This window comes from Hyposmocoma kahamanoa, unplaced genomic scaffold, assembly GCF_003589595.1.
Source record: "Hyposmocoma kahamanoa isolate Upper Pololo Valley unplaced genomic scaffold, ASM358959v1 92, whole genome shotgun sequence".
Lineage (NCBI taxonomy): Eukaryota > Metazoa > Arthropoda > Insecta > Lepidoptera > Cosmopterigidae > Hyposmocoma > Hyposmocoma kahamanoa.
In genome coordinates this window covers 15,926,934-15,943,006 of record NW_020654748.1, presented here as the reverse complement: position 1 = coordinate 15,943,006, position 16,073 = coordinate 15,926,934, and positions in this window count along the sequence as shown.

Here is a 16,073-nt window from a genome sequence, read left to right as displayed (position 1 = left end):
AAATAACACAATAAGTTAAAATAAGTTAAAATAAAATTAAAATAAAATAAAACGAACGTACTATGGAGATAAGAAAACATTCGAGTTCGAAAAACGAAGCACGAATGACATGACAACGAAGCACACGACAAAATGGCGGCACAAAAAAATGTTTTCAACCCCGATTATGTCACCAGTATCACAAAATTTTACGACCCCAAACATAATATTTTATTGTAATTATTTTGTACAGACGGCAGCACATCAAACTACACATTGACAGATCTTGTTCCGTTGCACTGGAGGCTATATTCGAACAAAAGTGTATATATAGCCTGATGTGCTGTTGATGTGCTGTTGGAATGGAATTGCGTAAAAATGTACATTGCAAAATGTGAATTGTTCTGTTAATCAGATTACAGCTTGAAAAGAGTTGTACAGGTTTATTATCGTCAAAAATGGGAAATTACCATTTAAAATGTGTTTTTTGCTCGGTATGCGCTTTGTTTACATTTTGGATACCTAATTATGATTTAGGTATACTATAGTTCCACTTGTATTGTTAAGCAAAATCAGCGTTACTGTCATTTTTCAAAGAATCTCGAATGTTATCAAAATTCAAATGCGTTAGTTATGATAAGTAGGGCAAAATGAATCTGAAATTGTTTAGTATTCTTGGTACATTGACCATATTAATATACGTGGCATCTTTTTTGCTTATAGCTCAATGATCTTTTGTTAGAGCTACACCAAGGAGATTGCTATCTACGACATTCATTAAAAGCTACGTACCTAAATCGTGAGCGTTTTGAAGTACCTAACGGTAACATCCCCAGATAATTCATTACGTAGACAAAAAATATTCCTCCGCATTATGGATGTTATTTGTTAGGTCATTCAGTGAATCGAAATAATAATTGCTCAAGCGCTGTATTTTTAATGGAATTTTCATTCTTTGCGTTTGTGTTCTCAGATAGTTGTCTGGTTCAGCTTTTATCTTTTTTAATGATGTTTCCCTTTTTTCTTTTTTGATATTCATACTAGTAAACAGTCAAACGTTTCCGAAGCAATGAATTCACATTCATTTGTTGAGTATTTTTTGGCTTACAATTAGTAACAACTTATGAAATACATATAAGTTGACACTTATAAGTTTACTTAATTATCATTTACTAATTATACACTTTTACTTATCCACCAATCACCGGTGCAAAGTCTGAAGACTATAACTGCCTTGGTTATTGTTGGGTCTGAGACGTACATGTACATACAACAGACTGCCACTGGCAAATGTCGTGGGTGCTTTTAGTTTTCTCGTTTAATTAAACATTACGGAGCTGATGTTAAACAGGAGTTAATTATGTGTATGATATGATATTGTTGTTGCGTGTGTATGCAATAATCAGTGTTTAATTTATAAGGTTAAATGACATCACATACTTTGCACTGATCCCAAAGTTTTTTTTATATATAAGAGTGACGGAAAAGTAACGGGACGAACAAGTCGTGGTCCTGATAATAAGCGACACGCCTGTTCATAACAATTGCAGTGTCACTCATTAAACCGCAAAGATCGGAGATATGAGTTCTTATCAGTCCGTGAGATATAAGTTGAGAAGTCCCATGTGTCTGTAATTTCACCAAATCCAGTAACCAAAGCACTTGTGTCATGGAAATCGGAAACAACGATGGTACTATGTACACCCAGACCTGAGACAATACAGAAAAGTTAGTTTTTTCAACATTGATCCAGCCGGAGATCGAACCCGGGTCCTCAGAGATGGCAACATCACGAAAACTTGTGTGCAAGCCACTCGAACACGAAAGTCGTCAAAGGGTTATTTTATGAATAACCAGATTGAAAATTTATTGTAATGTATTCCGCAAGTTTAATATCATTGTGTAGGTATTTTAAATACATGTCAAAATATTCGACGATGTATATAAATATTGTTTATGATATTTAATGGAAATTAATATATTTAGGGGTTACTTTACAAAAATCCATGTTAACAAAAATGGAAGTAAATTAATTTGCTACTCAGCGAACCCAGGGAACATTCCTATATTTATATATTTTATTTAATGGAAATCTTCAGTACAGAAAGATGAGTATGAAAACTGCGAAGAAAATTCACGTCTTACTATTATTACAAAGCAGCAAAAGGGCTCTTCATAAATTTATGACCCTCACCCTACGCCCCTGCCACTTATTCAGAACAAATACCATCGCACATTGAATACCTACTGTACTATTTACCCAATGGGATGGTACCCTATTTCGACATTTCGATTTGACACTGGAGACAAGTGCAATTGTTTCTTGTACATTACGGTAGATAGGTAAGACTCAAATCAAATAGAAAAAGGCATGCTACAATCTAACCGAATGGCTCACGAAAGAAATTTAAGTAGGTTTTTGGTTTGAGAACCACAAAAGAAATATTATAAGTATTTACAGTGTATTACAAGTGTATGAGTACCAACTTTCATCGCTCTACTGGATACCAGATAGCTGTCCCTGTCCAACCTATGTAAGTAATTAAGCTTTTTCTGTTGTTATTATTATTATATTTCTGTAATATTGTGGAGTGATGGCTATTTCATTAATGACACTCCACGCTAGTCTATACTACCTCAGCACGAATAAAATTGTTTCCAGTCCATTTTGCTTCGGTTGAGCGGCAAGCACTGGCTTTATTTCCGAATTTATTTTTTTACAAACGAAATGAAAGTCATTTGAAAAATATCTAATAATAATAGTAATAGTATATCGTATACTATATCTAGTTCAGTTGATATAAAAATATTTTTTTATCACGGTAACGTCGTGACTATCTAGTTAGAACAGCCTTTCCCAAAGTGGGTGATAACGCCCCCTTGTGGGCGCTGCAGGCCTAAAGGGGGGCCGTAAGGGACCCAGAAAAAATATGGGGGCGTTGTGTAGAGGCTCAGGGGGAGATTTGTAGTTTCATCTAGGAAGATTCTTAGGGTCGTATTCTAGAACTCTACTCAATGCTCAAGTCAGGATTTGAGTATGGTTTAAAGCACTCGAAATTATACTCAACTCCCTGCCATTAGGGTCGTATTTCCAGTGCTTGTGTTTCAATTGCAATCCTGACTTGAGCATTGAGTAGAGTTCTAGAATACGACCCTTAGACATCGACTGAGCTCTTGACTCCCGACTTCAACTTGTGAACATCAACTAATATTAATTAAGAGATTGCTCAAACTAACTCGGTTCGATATTTCTCTCCGTGTAGGTTCATATATCTGTCCTGTTTTATTGAGTAAATAAAATAAAAATCATGTCAATCAGTCGCTCCGTTTCGAAATGAAAGTAGACACAAACAAAGAAATAAAAAGGCAACAGACACAGTTTCGCCTTTTTAATAGTTATTAGTATTCCTAGATAAGTAATTTTCGTAGATAATAGACCGCGGGCAATCATGTTTTAACAAGTTAAATAACCCGATTTGTGCATTCCTGTATCAATCGGCTGGTTCATAGAATACTTGTTCTTGCTTGTTGAGTACGATTGAACGTCGAATGAGATAAACGAGTTTATGCATGTTTGTCTTGTTCCTGTCGGTGCGTGCTGCTTATGCAATCCTATAAAAACAACGTAATATTTATTTTATTTTCATTTGCGGTTTCGCGCGCGTAATAGATAAGCAGTAGTTAACTTCAACACTTACTTACGTATTTCTCAAAACAAAACAATGTCTGAAGTAAAAAAGAAGAGATGGCAATACTGTGCGGAATATATTAAATTCGGATTCATTGAAAATCCCACAAACCCATCGTCGCCTTTGTGCCTTCTATGTCTAAAAACATTTTCGAATGAAGCAATGAAGCCTTCAAGACGGCAAGATCATTTGAATAAAATGCATCCAGATAAGAAAGACAAGAATGTAGCATATTTTCAAGACCTAGAGAAGAAGCATAATACTCAGCCAAGTGTAGGAAAACTCTTTTCGGCGGCTGCTAAGCAAGATAACGACGGACTTCGAGCTTCGTACAATATCTCTTTGTTAATTGCTCAAAAAGGCAAACCACACAACATTGGAAAAGAGTTAATTTTGCCAGCAATAAAGGAAGTAATAACTACTGTGCTTCATAAACCGGCCGCGGATATCATCTGAAAAATTCCTTTGAGTAATAATTCTGTGCAAAGACGAATTGATGAAATGGCTGAAAACATTGCAGAATTATTGTGCAATCACCTGAGGACTAGTCAATTCTCAATTCAGCTGGATGAATCCACTTTACCAACTAATGAAGTATTGTTGCTGTCTTACGTGAGGTTTATTAAAGATGAGAAAATATGTGAAGAACTATTGTTTGCTAGAAATTTAGAGACAAAAGGCGAAACCATGTTCAATACATTAATAACGCATAACGCACACACTCAACATTGGAAAAGTTTTGTGATGAGAAAGAGATTCCCTTGAAAAATATTATATCAGTTGCTACGGATGGCAGTAGACAAAATAAGTTTGGGAACCCCTGAGTTAGAATGTATCCTACAGCTACGTTCAAATATCACTGTTGTACTATTCCTTCAGCCTTGGCCACATGAAGCGATTTTGCTCTCGTCAATTTACACACGGCAAATAAATTCGCTTTAAGGTTTAATTTGCCGCGGAACAAAATGGAAGCTAATTTTCGTAACCAGAGCATCATTATCATTAACCCATTTATACATCCCCCTGATGGGCACGGGTCTCCTCTCAAGCGAGGGTTTAGGCCATAGCTGCCCGCCGAGTCGCAGCCGATCGCTAGATTAGATGACATATTTACGGTCAGAACTAGGGCCCTATTTGATCGCCTTCGAACCTTTAACTTTCGTTCTTGATTGATGAAAAGACCTTTGGCAAATGCTTTCGCTGATGTTCGTCTTTCCACGATCCAAGATTTTCACCCTTAGAGGTGACGTTGGCGTCGCAATACGAATGCCCTCAGTTATCCGTATTAATCATTACCTCGGAGATCTGAAAACCAACAAAATAGAACCGACCGACCCCATGACTCAATGCGTGTTAAGAATTTTACACGTTTTCTGAGAGTTGTGAACATTCTTCGACGTGCAAGATTAATCACGACATTTATCTTCACCGACAACTCATGGTAAGTTTCAAACTCAATTTCGGGCATAAATTCCGAAAAATACAAAGGTTTGAGCCCGGATTTGAACCACATCTGTGCTTGAGAGGTGGTAGATCAAACGTTAGACTGCCATGGCTTTTAACCATAGTATAATAAACTTTTGTCAATGTCTAACGTACAAACTAATCAAAAACAGGACGCGTGTTTTCCGAAGAATTCGCGCGCGGTCTCGGGAATTCCCGCAGCTGCCGTATCGTATCTAGTTTGTACATTACATGCTTGACATAACGTTAAAAAATTCGCTCCAATTCCGTTCCGAAGCAATATACATTGAGCCTAACAACTCTCTCCTTTCCTGCCACGTGTAGCGAGTACGACTCGCACATTTCACATGAATTTTGTATTCTTAATACAGCTCTCTTTTGAATTTGCTTATTTGTAGCGAGTGTCCCGTCAAACAACTCAAGCAAACATTGCAATCGAGCTTACCGCTGCTGCTGGGGCAGTATATTCACCCCGCAGCCAATGAATTTAATCACAGCGAGAACCATTTCACAAAAAGCGAGTCTGTTCGCCGTGACTAGTCGCGGTGTGTGACCGAGGCTTTATGTTCCTTGATAGGATAATCTAGATAAAGCCTGTTAGATCGTACTAAACAAATATGGAATCCGAGATAAGATTGTTCGATTTGCCCTTGGCGAGGACCGTTTCTCTTACCAGTTTGGACCTTGAGCTATCGACCAAAGAGGAAGAAGGTAATATGTCATTACCTCTTATAATATCTACGTGGATAAACCGTACGTTGTTATTTAAAATTTTTATTAAATTTAAATTCATTTTTTTATTTGTGAAATTACTCCACTAGTTTGTTATAATTATTAATACAAAGATCGAATTTGAGAAAGAACGAAACACTTGGAAAAAATTCCTTCAATCCGGCTGGATACGAACCGACGTCTTCTAGCATACCGTGCCAGACGCTATACCAACTAAGTCATGGAACGAATCAGCGGACTTCACGAATTTTTCTATGTGCTTGTTGTCGTGTATTTTCAACAACTTGTTAGTCGTAGCGCCGTCTATGAGAAATCTATGAAATATATGACGTACGTTGTTAGTTTGGTTTATAATTGCTATCGGACGAAATAAAGTTAAAAAGTTAAAGTCCTATTCGTTACCAGACACTTAGGTAGTTTTCATAATTATATTAATAAAACTTAGCTACAAGTAACGAGATCAAAAAATATTATATCAATTTGATATTATTTATTTTCTAATTACATCTAGTACGACCTATACATACAGATAATACACACAACAATACAATAAACACTACAGAAAACAAAAACAAAAAAAAGAGTCTATACTTTCAATGCATGCATTGTATCTTAAGATGCTGTTAAAAGACAATATCTGACTAAATATAACAATATCTGAATAAAGCGTTACCACAGCAGATCTGCAATCAAAATCAATTCACAAGAATAGGGCATTGAATTTGAAACAGATATTTTCAGTAATTTAGAATTAAATCCATTTGATTTACAGGGGAGTTGGTTAACACGGAGCCCTTGAGTAAAAAGGCCTATTATTAAAACAGTAATTACAGTCATAAGTAGGAAATTTATTTTTCACCTCACTAGCTCGGAAAGGCTTTATTTCTCATTAAAAATACTTTATTTTTGCGCCTTTGCGCAAAAGCGTTTTTTCCAAGCTAGCGTGAAAAAGGTTTTTGAAATTCGAACTTGTCGATGGACTGTGGCGCACCTAACATTTCATTCTATGAAAAATAAAAACATAATGACACGTTCAACTACGCGATTTGTCGTACATTATCTATGTAATATAAATCCGTTGGTATATTTTATTCTTATTAATCTTATTGTTGTTGACATTAAATTGACAATGATAACTAATTTTGTTTATTACTGATTTGTTATAGTTGAACATTTTCCTCGCTATAGTGATGAGAAAAGTTGTGTGTTTCGCTCGGCAGCAAAGTTGTTTTGCGTCTTCTCTCGCTCGCTCGCTCAGGATTCTATTTTTGAACCTCTTCTTCTATTTTTGAAAATCTTAGAACCCTTCGCCTGCTCAGGTTTCAATACAAGCACTCGCGTCAAACAAGTTTGCCGCCTTGCATAACAAATAACTATTGCTACATTACAGCATAGCAAAATCTTCATCTTCATAAACAAAAACAAAAGTCATTTTTTAGTAATTTACCGAAAAATGATAAAACGCGGTAATATTAAACTCGTCTGACGACATCGTGAATTTTAAGAAATTCGTTCAATAATAGGTATATTATGGTCTTAAGATATTATTATTACGATTTTAAATAGACATAAACTTATATTTATTAAGAAGAATTTACAAAATAATTTTAGCAAGATAAAAGCATACTAAAATGTTAACAATAAAATATAAACATTTGGTGACACTTGCTTCCTAGGTATAGAACATGATCTATTATTGTTTGTTGATGATACTTTTGATTATTTAAAGTTAAAAGACACTAATGTTTCTACGATGACGTAAACAATGCTATATCTAATGTAGTAGAGTGGTTTGCAGTTAATAACCTACTCCTTAAGAGAAAAAAACATTGTGTGAAATTTACATTACTCAATGTTAGGCAGACGGACACAAACACTATAGTAGAGTTTAATCAGTATGACGATTTCAAGTGTAATTTGCTTATATCAGTAGTCAAATAATAAAAATTATTTGACTTTGGCTTTGATAGTTGCAAAAAGGTTGCAAACGAAAAATGGAACCATGTAGATACGTTGTATTTCTAGGTATGACTTTAGATTCTAAACTGCAATGGGGTTCACGTATAAATAAGCTACCAAAACGGCTCAGCACTGGAGTGTACGTGATTAAATAAATACGAAAACTTTCAGACGTCGAAACAGCTACATTAGTTTACTTCAGCTATTTTCACAATTTTATGACATAGGGTATTTTGCTTTGGTGTAATGCCGCCAATATTAATAGAATCTTTGTCCTGCAGAAACATGCGATTAGAGCAATTTACAATCTGGACCGCAGTATCTTTGAGACAATTTTTATAAACAATTTTTACACTAGCGTCACAGGCTTAAATCGAAACACACCTACTGAAAAAAAAGAGAAGCTAATGACTAGGTAGTATGGTCTCTGACCTTCGCCTGTTCCAAACGGAACGAAGGAAAAAACAAGTTTATGAAAATGTTATATAAGTAAGAAGAATAGTTTTTATTTTTCATTAAAAATAGTGACAGATATAACATTGACTTACAAAAAGTCAATGAGATATAACATTAACACGAGGAATAAAAATAAACTAGCTATTCTTGACAGTCGTCTTCACAAAATCACAAATTCATCTGTAAGCTTCTATAATAAGATTCCGGTTGAACACAAACAACAAAAATTTACCATTTACGAAACGAAATTATTTATTGGTAACAATTTTATATGTTACAATCAGTTACCTGTATACATCGAGTACCTTACTCGATGCCTACATCATTCAATATTTTTAAAACGGACATTACTTTAAATTTAATTTTTTTTAATTCAACATTAATTATAAAATAAACAGTACGTAGCATAGCATTTGAAATATATTAGAAGTCACATTTACATTATCATACAAGTCATAAAAAATAAAATTAAATACAAATAATCAAAGATAAATACCAAAGGCAAATCATGATAGTACGATAGAAATTACATTGCGACATTTGATTTCAAGAAATAAGGAATTCTTTAAAGTCATAGAATTGTTTTTTTAGTAGCCCATCTTTAACGTAATCTTAAAGCTAAACGGTGAAGCTGTATCTTTGATATCATACGGTATCTTATTGTATACCAGTGCTCCTTACGTAGACTGACTTGGTTAATTTGGACGGAATCTGTTTAAGGTCGTTAAAGTACATAGCAACACATGTTGCTGCGTAGTGTATACCTCGAGTTAATCCCATTACGCTGAAACTTTTCAAAGTTGGTATGAACAAATGTAGCTATTTACTGTATTACTACTAGGCCGGGAAGGGTCACAATTTGGTATTTATTGAAATAGTCGCGCGCCGATACGTCATCAGGTACTCCCGCCATCGCGCGCTTTTGGAGTACAAATACTTTGTGCCAGTCGGCAGTGTTTGCCCACGGCTCTGTTCCATATGCCAGAACTGAGGCGAAGTAGCATGTCCAGACGACGCCTTTGGTCGCAGTGCTCGCAAGACGACGTAATACAAAACACGCTCTGCCTAGTCTGGCACACACCTCCTCGATATGTAATAATAAATAACATAATAAATAAATATTAGACAACATCACATACGTTGCTCTGATCCCAAAGTAACTAGCTGAAGCCGTTGTGTTATGGAAATCGGAAACAACGACGTTACCACAAACACTCAGACCGGAGACAATATAGAAAAGTTATTTTTCTACAGTGACCCGACCGGGAATCGAACCCGGGACCTCAGACATGGCAACACCATGAAAACCACTGGGCCACGGAGACTGTCCCATCTGAGCCCACTGTCGTTTGTAAATCCTAACATTCGTATCCTAACAGTAAATGTCACTTGCTCAACGTTAGAGTCACCCACGCTTACTACTACTGCCTGTGGGGTGACCATTAAAGCGGAAACGCATAAAACACGTTTTTTCTTTATTTAGTGCCAGTCCATTTGATTGGAACCATTGAATACAGTCGCTGAACTATGATACAGAGGTTACGCTCCAAGTCATGCAGGCTAGCGCGGTAACAACTGCGGTGACATCTTCAGCGTACATAAAAACATCAGCTCTCTCGATCACTTCAGGAAGGTCATTTAAAAGTATACTAAATAAGGTGCCTTGTTGCCTTGTGTTTTTTAGGTACAGCTAGTAAATTTTTCATTTCTCTCTCCGACTACGATCTTTACGAGGTTTAAGACTAAAGTGAAACATAAACTTTATATTAAAGTTTATTATACAGCTTCTGCGCACTTGGATGACAAAAATACTTGGCAGTGAACCATTTACATCCATCCATCGAGTTTAAAACCAGAAATAGAGACAAAATGTCATTTAATTTGTTTGAAAATTATTCTGCTAAATTATTACTGTGACAACTGCGCTCCGATTGACCAGTCCGAACTTAGACTATGGAAACTAAAGGACATGTTACGTTGATATATATAAATCAGACGTTATATGTATATGATGCATTTCGACGTCGAAAACATAAACATATTATTGTCTTTGTTTAACTATTACGTGCCGTCTTAAGCCAAAAGAGATAGCATTACATTGGTCTGTGTCAAACACGGGAATCGAAAATTCGTAACGTCATTTTAAATGCCAACCGTGGCCATTTGAAGTACATGAGGTACATGATACCGTTGTCAAAGGGAAGTACATCAAATGTCAAAACAAATGTTTTTCCAAATGTATTATTGAATTATTCACATGTATTATAATTAAATTGGACAAAAATATTGACAGTGAGAATAATTAGGTATTAATAAAAATGCGACGCTGCAGCATTAAAGGATGCGGCTTTAGAAAAACTGCAAATCAATCGAATGTTACATTGCCCAGGCATGTGTTATTTTTTTGTCTATAAATCACACAATAGCCCGAATATTTTATGTAATTAGACTTATTTAAGTAGTTTATTTATAAATCTTGCCAAATTTTGCTTTGGTTACTTTAGATTGCCTGTTTGTTTGTATATTTTGATGATTGTTGTTAACGATTATTTTGAGATAGTGTTGATCTTGTAAGCATACATATTATCGATATTCTGTTATTAAAACAATTCACTATGAGGTTTTTATTGTTTTATTATTATTATTTCAAGTTTTCCTACAAATGAAAAAAGGAAGAAAGAATGGTTGGAAATCATAGGACTGCCGAATATAAACGTTGGATCAAAGACCATCTTCATTTGTTCGCTTCATTTTGAAGAGTCAAATTTTAACAGAACTTTAAATGTAACTAGATTACATGACAATGCTATTCCATCATCAGGTTTATTGGTAAATAATTTTATGTTCAATTTAGATTAAACAAGACTCATTTACTAGCTATTCTCAGTTCCTGAAAACAAAATTATCCACTCGTTTCTGATTTTTCCCAATGACAACTCTAACTATTAAATATGACTATTTTTTTAAAGCCTGCAATACAATGACAACATACCAACGTATAGACAGCCTATTTGCCTTGCCTTGCCTTGTTCGGTGTCACTCGCCTAGCTGACCGAGTGAAGGCGAGCGCCAACGTGTATAGAGTTCATTCGGCTTATCACAAACCAAAGGCGCTCGACCAATAGCGTTCACACGTTAGTCCGTCCGCATATGAAATGCATACTGGTTTTAAAACTCTATTCAAAAAAAAATCAAAACACAAAATAAAGAAGTATATATTATATATCAACAAAATGTCATGTTGTTCTGTTTCTGGAATAATCAGCATCCACCACGTTCGTTTTTGTCATTTCTTTTTTGCAACTTTATTGCGGGGATTTTATCGTGGGGAAAAGCTAGTACATGATAATTGTTGATTTCCGATAATTGATTTTCACAACTACTTCCATTATTTCTGTGTTAAAATTGCTTGATAGATTCATTTGCTTAAGAAAGCCCGGGAATTAACGGGAATACTAGAATCCGCAGAAACCTGAATAGACTTGTACTTGACGGTTAGTTAAAAGACGTTATGTAAATATGTACTAAAATGTAGGTTAAAGGCCTCTTAAAGTAATTTTCATATTTTATTTAGTAAGTACAATTAATACTACGTAATGTTAAATACAAGTAAAGTAGGTATAATTAAGCAAGAATGCGCATGTCGCCAACAAACTGCACAGCAGTTTGGTGACTTTTACTAAATAAGTTACCAGTTGTAATGTTGAAAATAATTTTTTTTTAAAGTTTAAAAATGTGTGTTGACATTTATAATAATATACCACTCGAGATTAAATTATCAGACTTGTGTTTGTTTAGGCATACTTTGGTTACAGTAAACTAAAGAAACAAAAATTCAAGCCATACATTTGCATGTCGATAATGACTTATCGATAGATTATGGTACAACACTAAAGAAATCCGCCATTTGTAACTTTCAAATTTTGGTAATATGCACGTTGATTCTGTACTTAGGGCAGCTCCTTTCTTTTATTTTTTTCCATCCTCTAAGAGTCCGAATTAGAAAAAAATATTGACGGGTGTCGTCAATTGTTTCCACTTCAAATCGTCCAACTCATTGACTTACGTCCAACTGGTCGATTCTAATTAAACTTAACTAGAGCTTTGCTATAATGGATGAAAATTGCAAAATTACTTATTTAATATTTAATTGCCATGTCTGACATGTGATTCCGTTTGTTTTGTAATTAGATGTTTTGCTGTTTTTCCCACACCACTGAATGGAACAGCTCCCATTGTTAGAGATATTATCTTTATTACAATAATTGCAGAATATTTTTGGAATATACGGAGACGTACACACAGGTCAGTTGTTGGCGCTGTACTATTTCAGTTTTCTAATTTGTGATTTCAACGTATACGGGAATTGATATTTAAAAGAGATATAAGGCCCATTTACCTGATGAGTTGCTAGGGATGGATGGTCCTTATTTCGTCTCTATTTCTGGTTATATACTCGATGTCTCAATCTAAGATATTTGAAATAAATATTGTAAATGTAAGTAAATATATTCAAATGTATATTTGAAAGGACAACACTTATGAGAGAGCAGTAAGTTTAATAAAACTAATATGGCGATTTCAAGTGTAATTTGGTTACCTATGAAATAAAGACGATTTGAATTTGAACTCCAGGCACCTTATTTTCCTAAAGAACTGGCAGACTTGGTAACTCTTTGAATAAAAGTCTATTAAATGCAAACTTTATAAAAATCTTCAAAATCTTATCAATCTTTAAAACACTGCAATACTGTCTGTACGTTCTTATGACATTTCATAATTTTATTTTTCCCATTAAAAGGATTATCTTTACTATTTTCAGATTTTTGTACCTACTTGTTCGTCATAACCTTATTTTCCAATTGTTTTCGTTGCTATGTATGACTTTCCTCTTAACCTTTTCCTCTCTCTTTGTTTTCTTTTTCTTCTCCTTCTTTTATGTCTTTGCCAAGTAACTTTCCAAATGCTTAAAATGAAAATGTAATGTGACCTTACCCCTTACTGAAAACTTCCGCAATATTAAATGAGTGTAATAACTTACGGAACGTGATAACATCTATTCGGGGAGTAATCACGGACTAATACTGCACTCCTTGTCATAAAGAACGCATTTGCATTATAGTAACTTTCGAGATATTGACATTGACGTTTGAAAAATGTCAATTACGCTGATTTTGCTTAAACAAAACTGAAAATAAATAAAATATGAAAAAAACGATTTAAAAAAAAAATAAAATATAAAAAAAGAAACGAAAGGGGATTGTAGACCTCGTTTTACTGATTCCAGATAGGTCAATAGCCCACTTTATACAGTCACTATATCGCGCGTAATTAGGAGTCACTCTATCGTACAGGATTGCGCGCGGGAAACCCTGCACGCGCAATCGTGCACGATAACCTGTTTAAAATGTTTTAAGCTAATGTTGTTTCGCACGCGCTTCCTCGTGTTCGTTTTTGTTACAACGAAAAGAGTGTCCGTATAAAGGCTAATAGCGCAAGATGGACCGCGTGACACTGGCGCGTGTTGGCGTGCGCAATTGCACGCACGACTGATAAGCATAATCGCGGGGTCTTTACCTTTTCCTTCCAATGTCTTTACACGCGTGCTCAATCGCGCACGATTGCTGTAGCGCACGATAGAGTGTCTGATTATGTTAATTACTTTTTTTTAATTAAGGACGGAAGAATATGTTTTCCGCCGGCGACACTGAGGACTTTAAGTGGCATTAAGTTGTTGAGATATGTGCGGAATTATCAGAAATCAGAAATCGGAAACATTTATTCTATGTATTATTCAACTCTCCACTAACCTCAAAAGTTTGTGATTGTTACGTATTTTATACAAAATCTGTAACTACAAATAGAAGGAACAATAAACACTGGAAGCTATTCAAGTAAGCTTTATTGCATTCGAATCGGTATTTAGCAGTGAGATATAGTTATTCCCAATTTACATCAGCACGCATTTTGGAAGGCAAATTCTACTGCTGACGTACTGGCGTACAGTGTGGCGTAACTTAAACTCAACTTTATATCGATTGCAGTAAGAATGATGTACGATCTTACTGTGCTGTACCGACAGTTGAGAGATACAAGCAGAGTGATAAATGTTTTTGTAATGTCAGGGATTTATTGGTCCAATTTTACAGATCATTGAAGGTACCACATAACAGGCTCAAAATAACGAAAATGATGCAAACAAATGACTAAGGATTTGTAAATAATCTCAAAATGGTGTAAACCTGACTTTCATTGTATTTTGCTTCTACAGTGAAATAGAGTTGAAATTAATGTGTTTTTATGTCGTGTATACAATGTGTTATAAACAAACCTACAGAAAATATTGTTTAGGTATTGGTAGGTTCCAGCTAATCCTTTCTTAGAAATTAATGGCACTTGGATATCATTTTAATACATTTGCAGTTGAAAATTTGTAAGCTTACTTTGAGGCCGAGTATAAATAGTTGTAGGTAATAAATAGTTCAAATAACTTTTTAAAATTACTATTTCTACACAATGTCTAACAGAAAACTGTAGTCATATTCAGTTAATAATAACAAAGACATTTAAAAAGTTATTTTACTTCCCACTGTGATAGATACGTAAATTCTAGGCCAGAAAATTTCGGTCAGCTGATCGCTACTTTTCCGATATGTCACGATTTTTAAGTAAGTAATGAAAATTACTACGAAATGAAACTGTGAGTTGGCGCAGCAGATGGTAGCCTGCAGTTGCAGCTTATAAGGAGCAGCTCATCGATGGTGTCCCAGAAGATCGGCGTCGACTTTTGCCTAAGATAGAATGCTTTAAGAGGATGAAGAGGATAGTGCTACGATTACGTGGTAGCTGTAATGTATATAGCGTGTAGGCAAATACTATTAGATACACCATGAACAACTACAATAGGGTTGTGCACAATCAACGAGTGCATGGACCAGTAAGTACTGATTACCTATTATTGCAAAATTATCGTGAATAAATACGGGCCCATAAACATTCAGTTACACATGGCTGTACGGGTAGTGAGAAATTTTTCACCTCCCAATTAGCACACCTGTGATTTTTATTGAATGATCTACTCAATCTATCTTTAGGAGGTATGTACACAGCAGTGGCGAGGCGTGAAAATTGTCGTTAGTAAAATCGGAGCAAAACAAAAAACAACTACATTAACAAAACTATTTTTCCCGCCACAAAGGCGAATTGGTTGCTGCGCGTTATGATTGGCTAAGATCCATCGGGAAGCTACAGTACTCCGTATTATTAAGGACAAATTACTACACGATTATCATTGAATACAAGTTTTTTAAATGGTGGTAGTGCGCGCTGTCTAGTACAGTCTTTTGGTAATATGTGGATAATTTTAGGAAAACCGATGGGAGTCGAGTTACATGGACGCCTCGCCACTGGTACACAATACACAGCGTTTGGGCATTGGCTAAATTCAGAAAAATAGCTAAAATTGCATTTACAATAATTATAATGACGAGCACACACTCATAGCCCCGCACTAGGGAAACCCTGTATCACGGGTGACTTGGACACATGGATAGACAACAACAAATTACACCCAAACTCACGAGAGGAATAAATGTAGGCCATGCAAATATTTCTCCCGGCCCGGGAATCGAACTCGGGACCACTTGCGTGGCATTCCAGCACGGTAACCGTTCGGCCACTGAGGCAGTTAATAAATAATAGGTACAAATATTAATAATAGGTGGCGTGGTTACAAATAATCCTCTGTAGCAACGCAATTGTACTTTTTTTAAACTAGTAGTAGTACTTTCACAA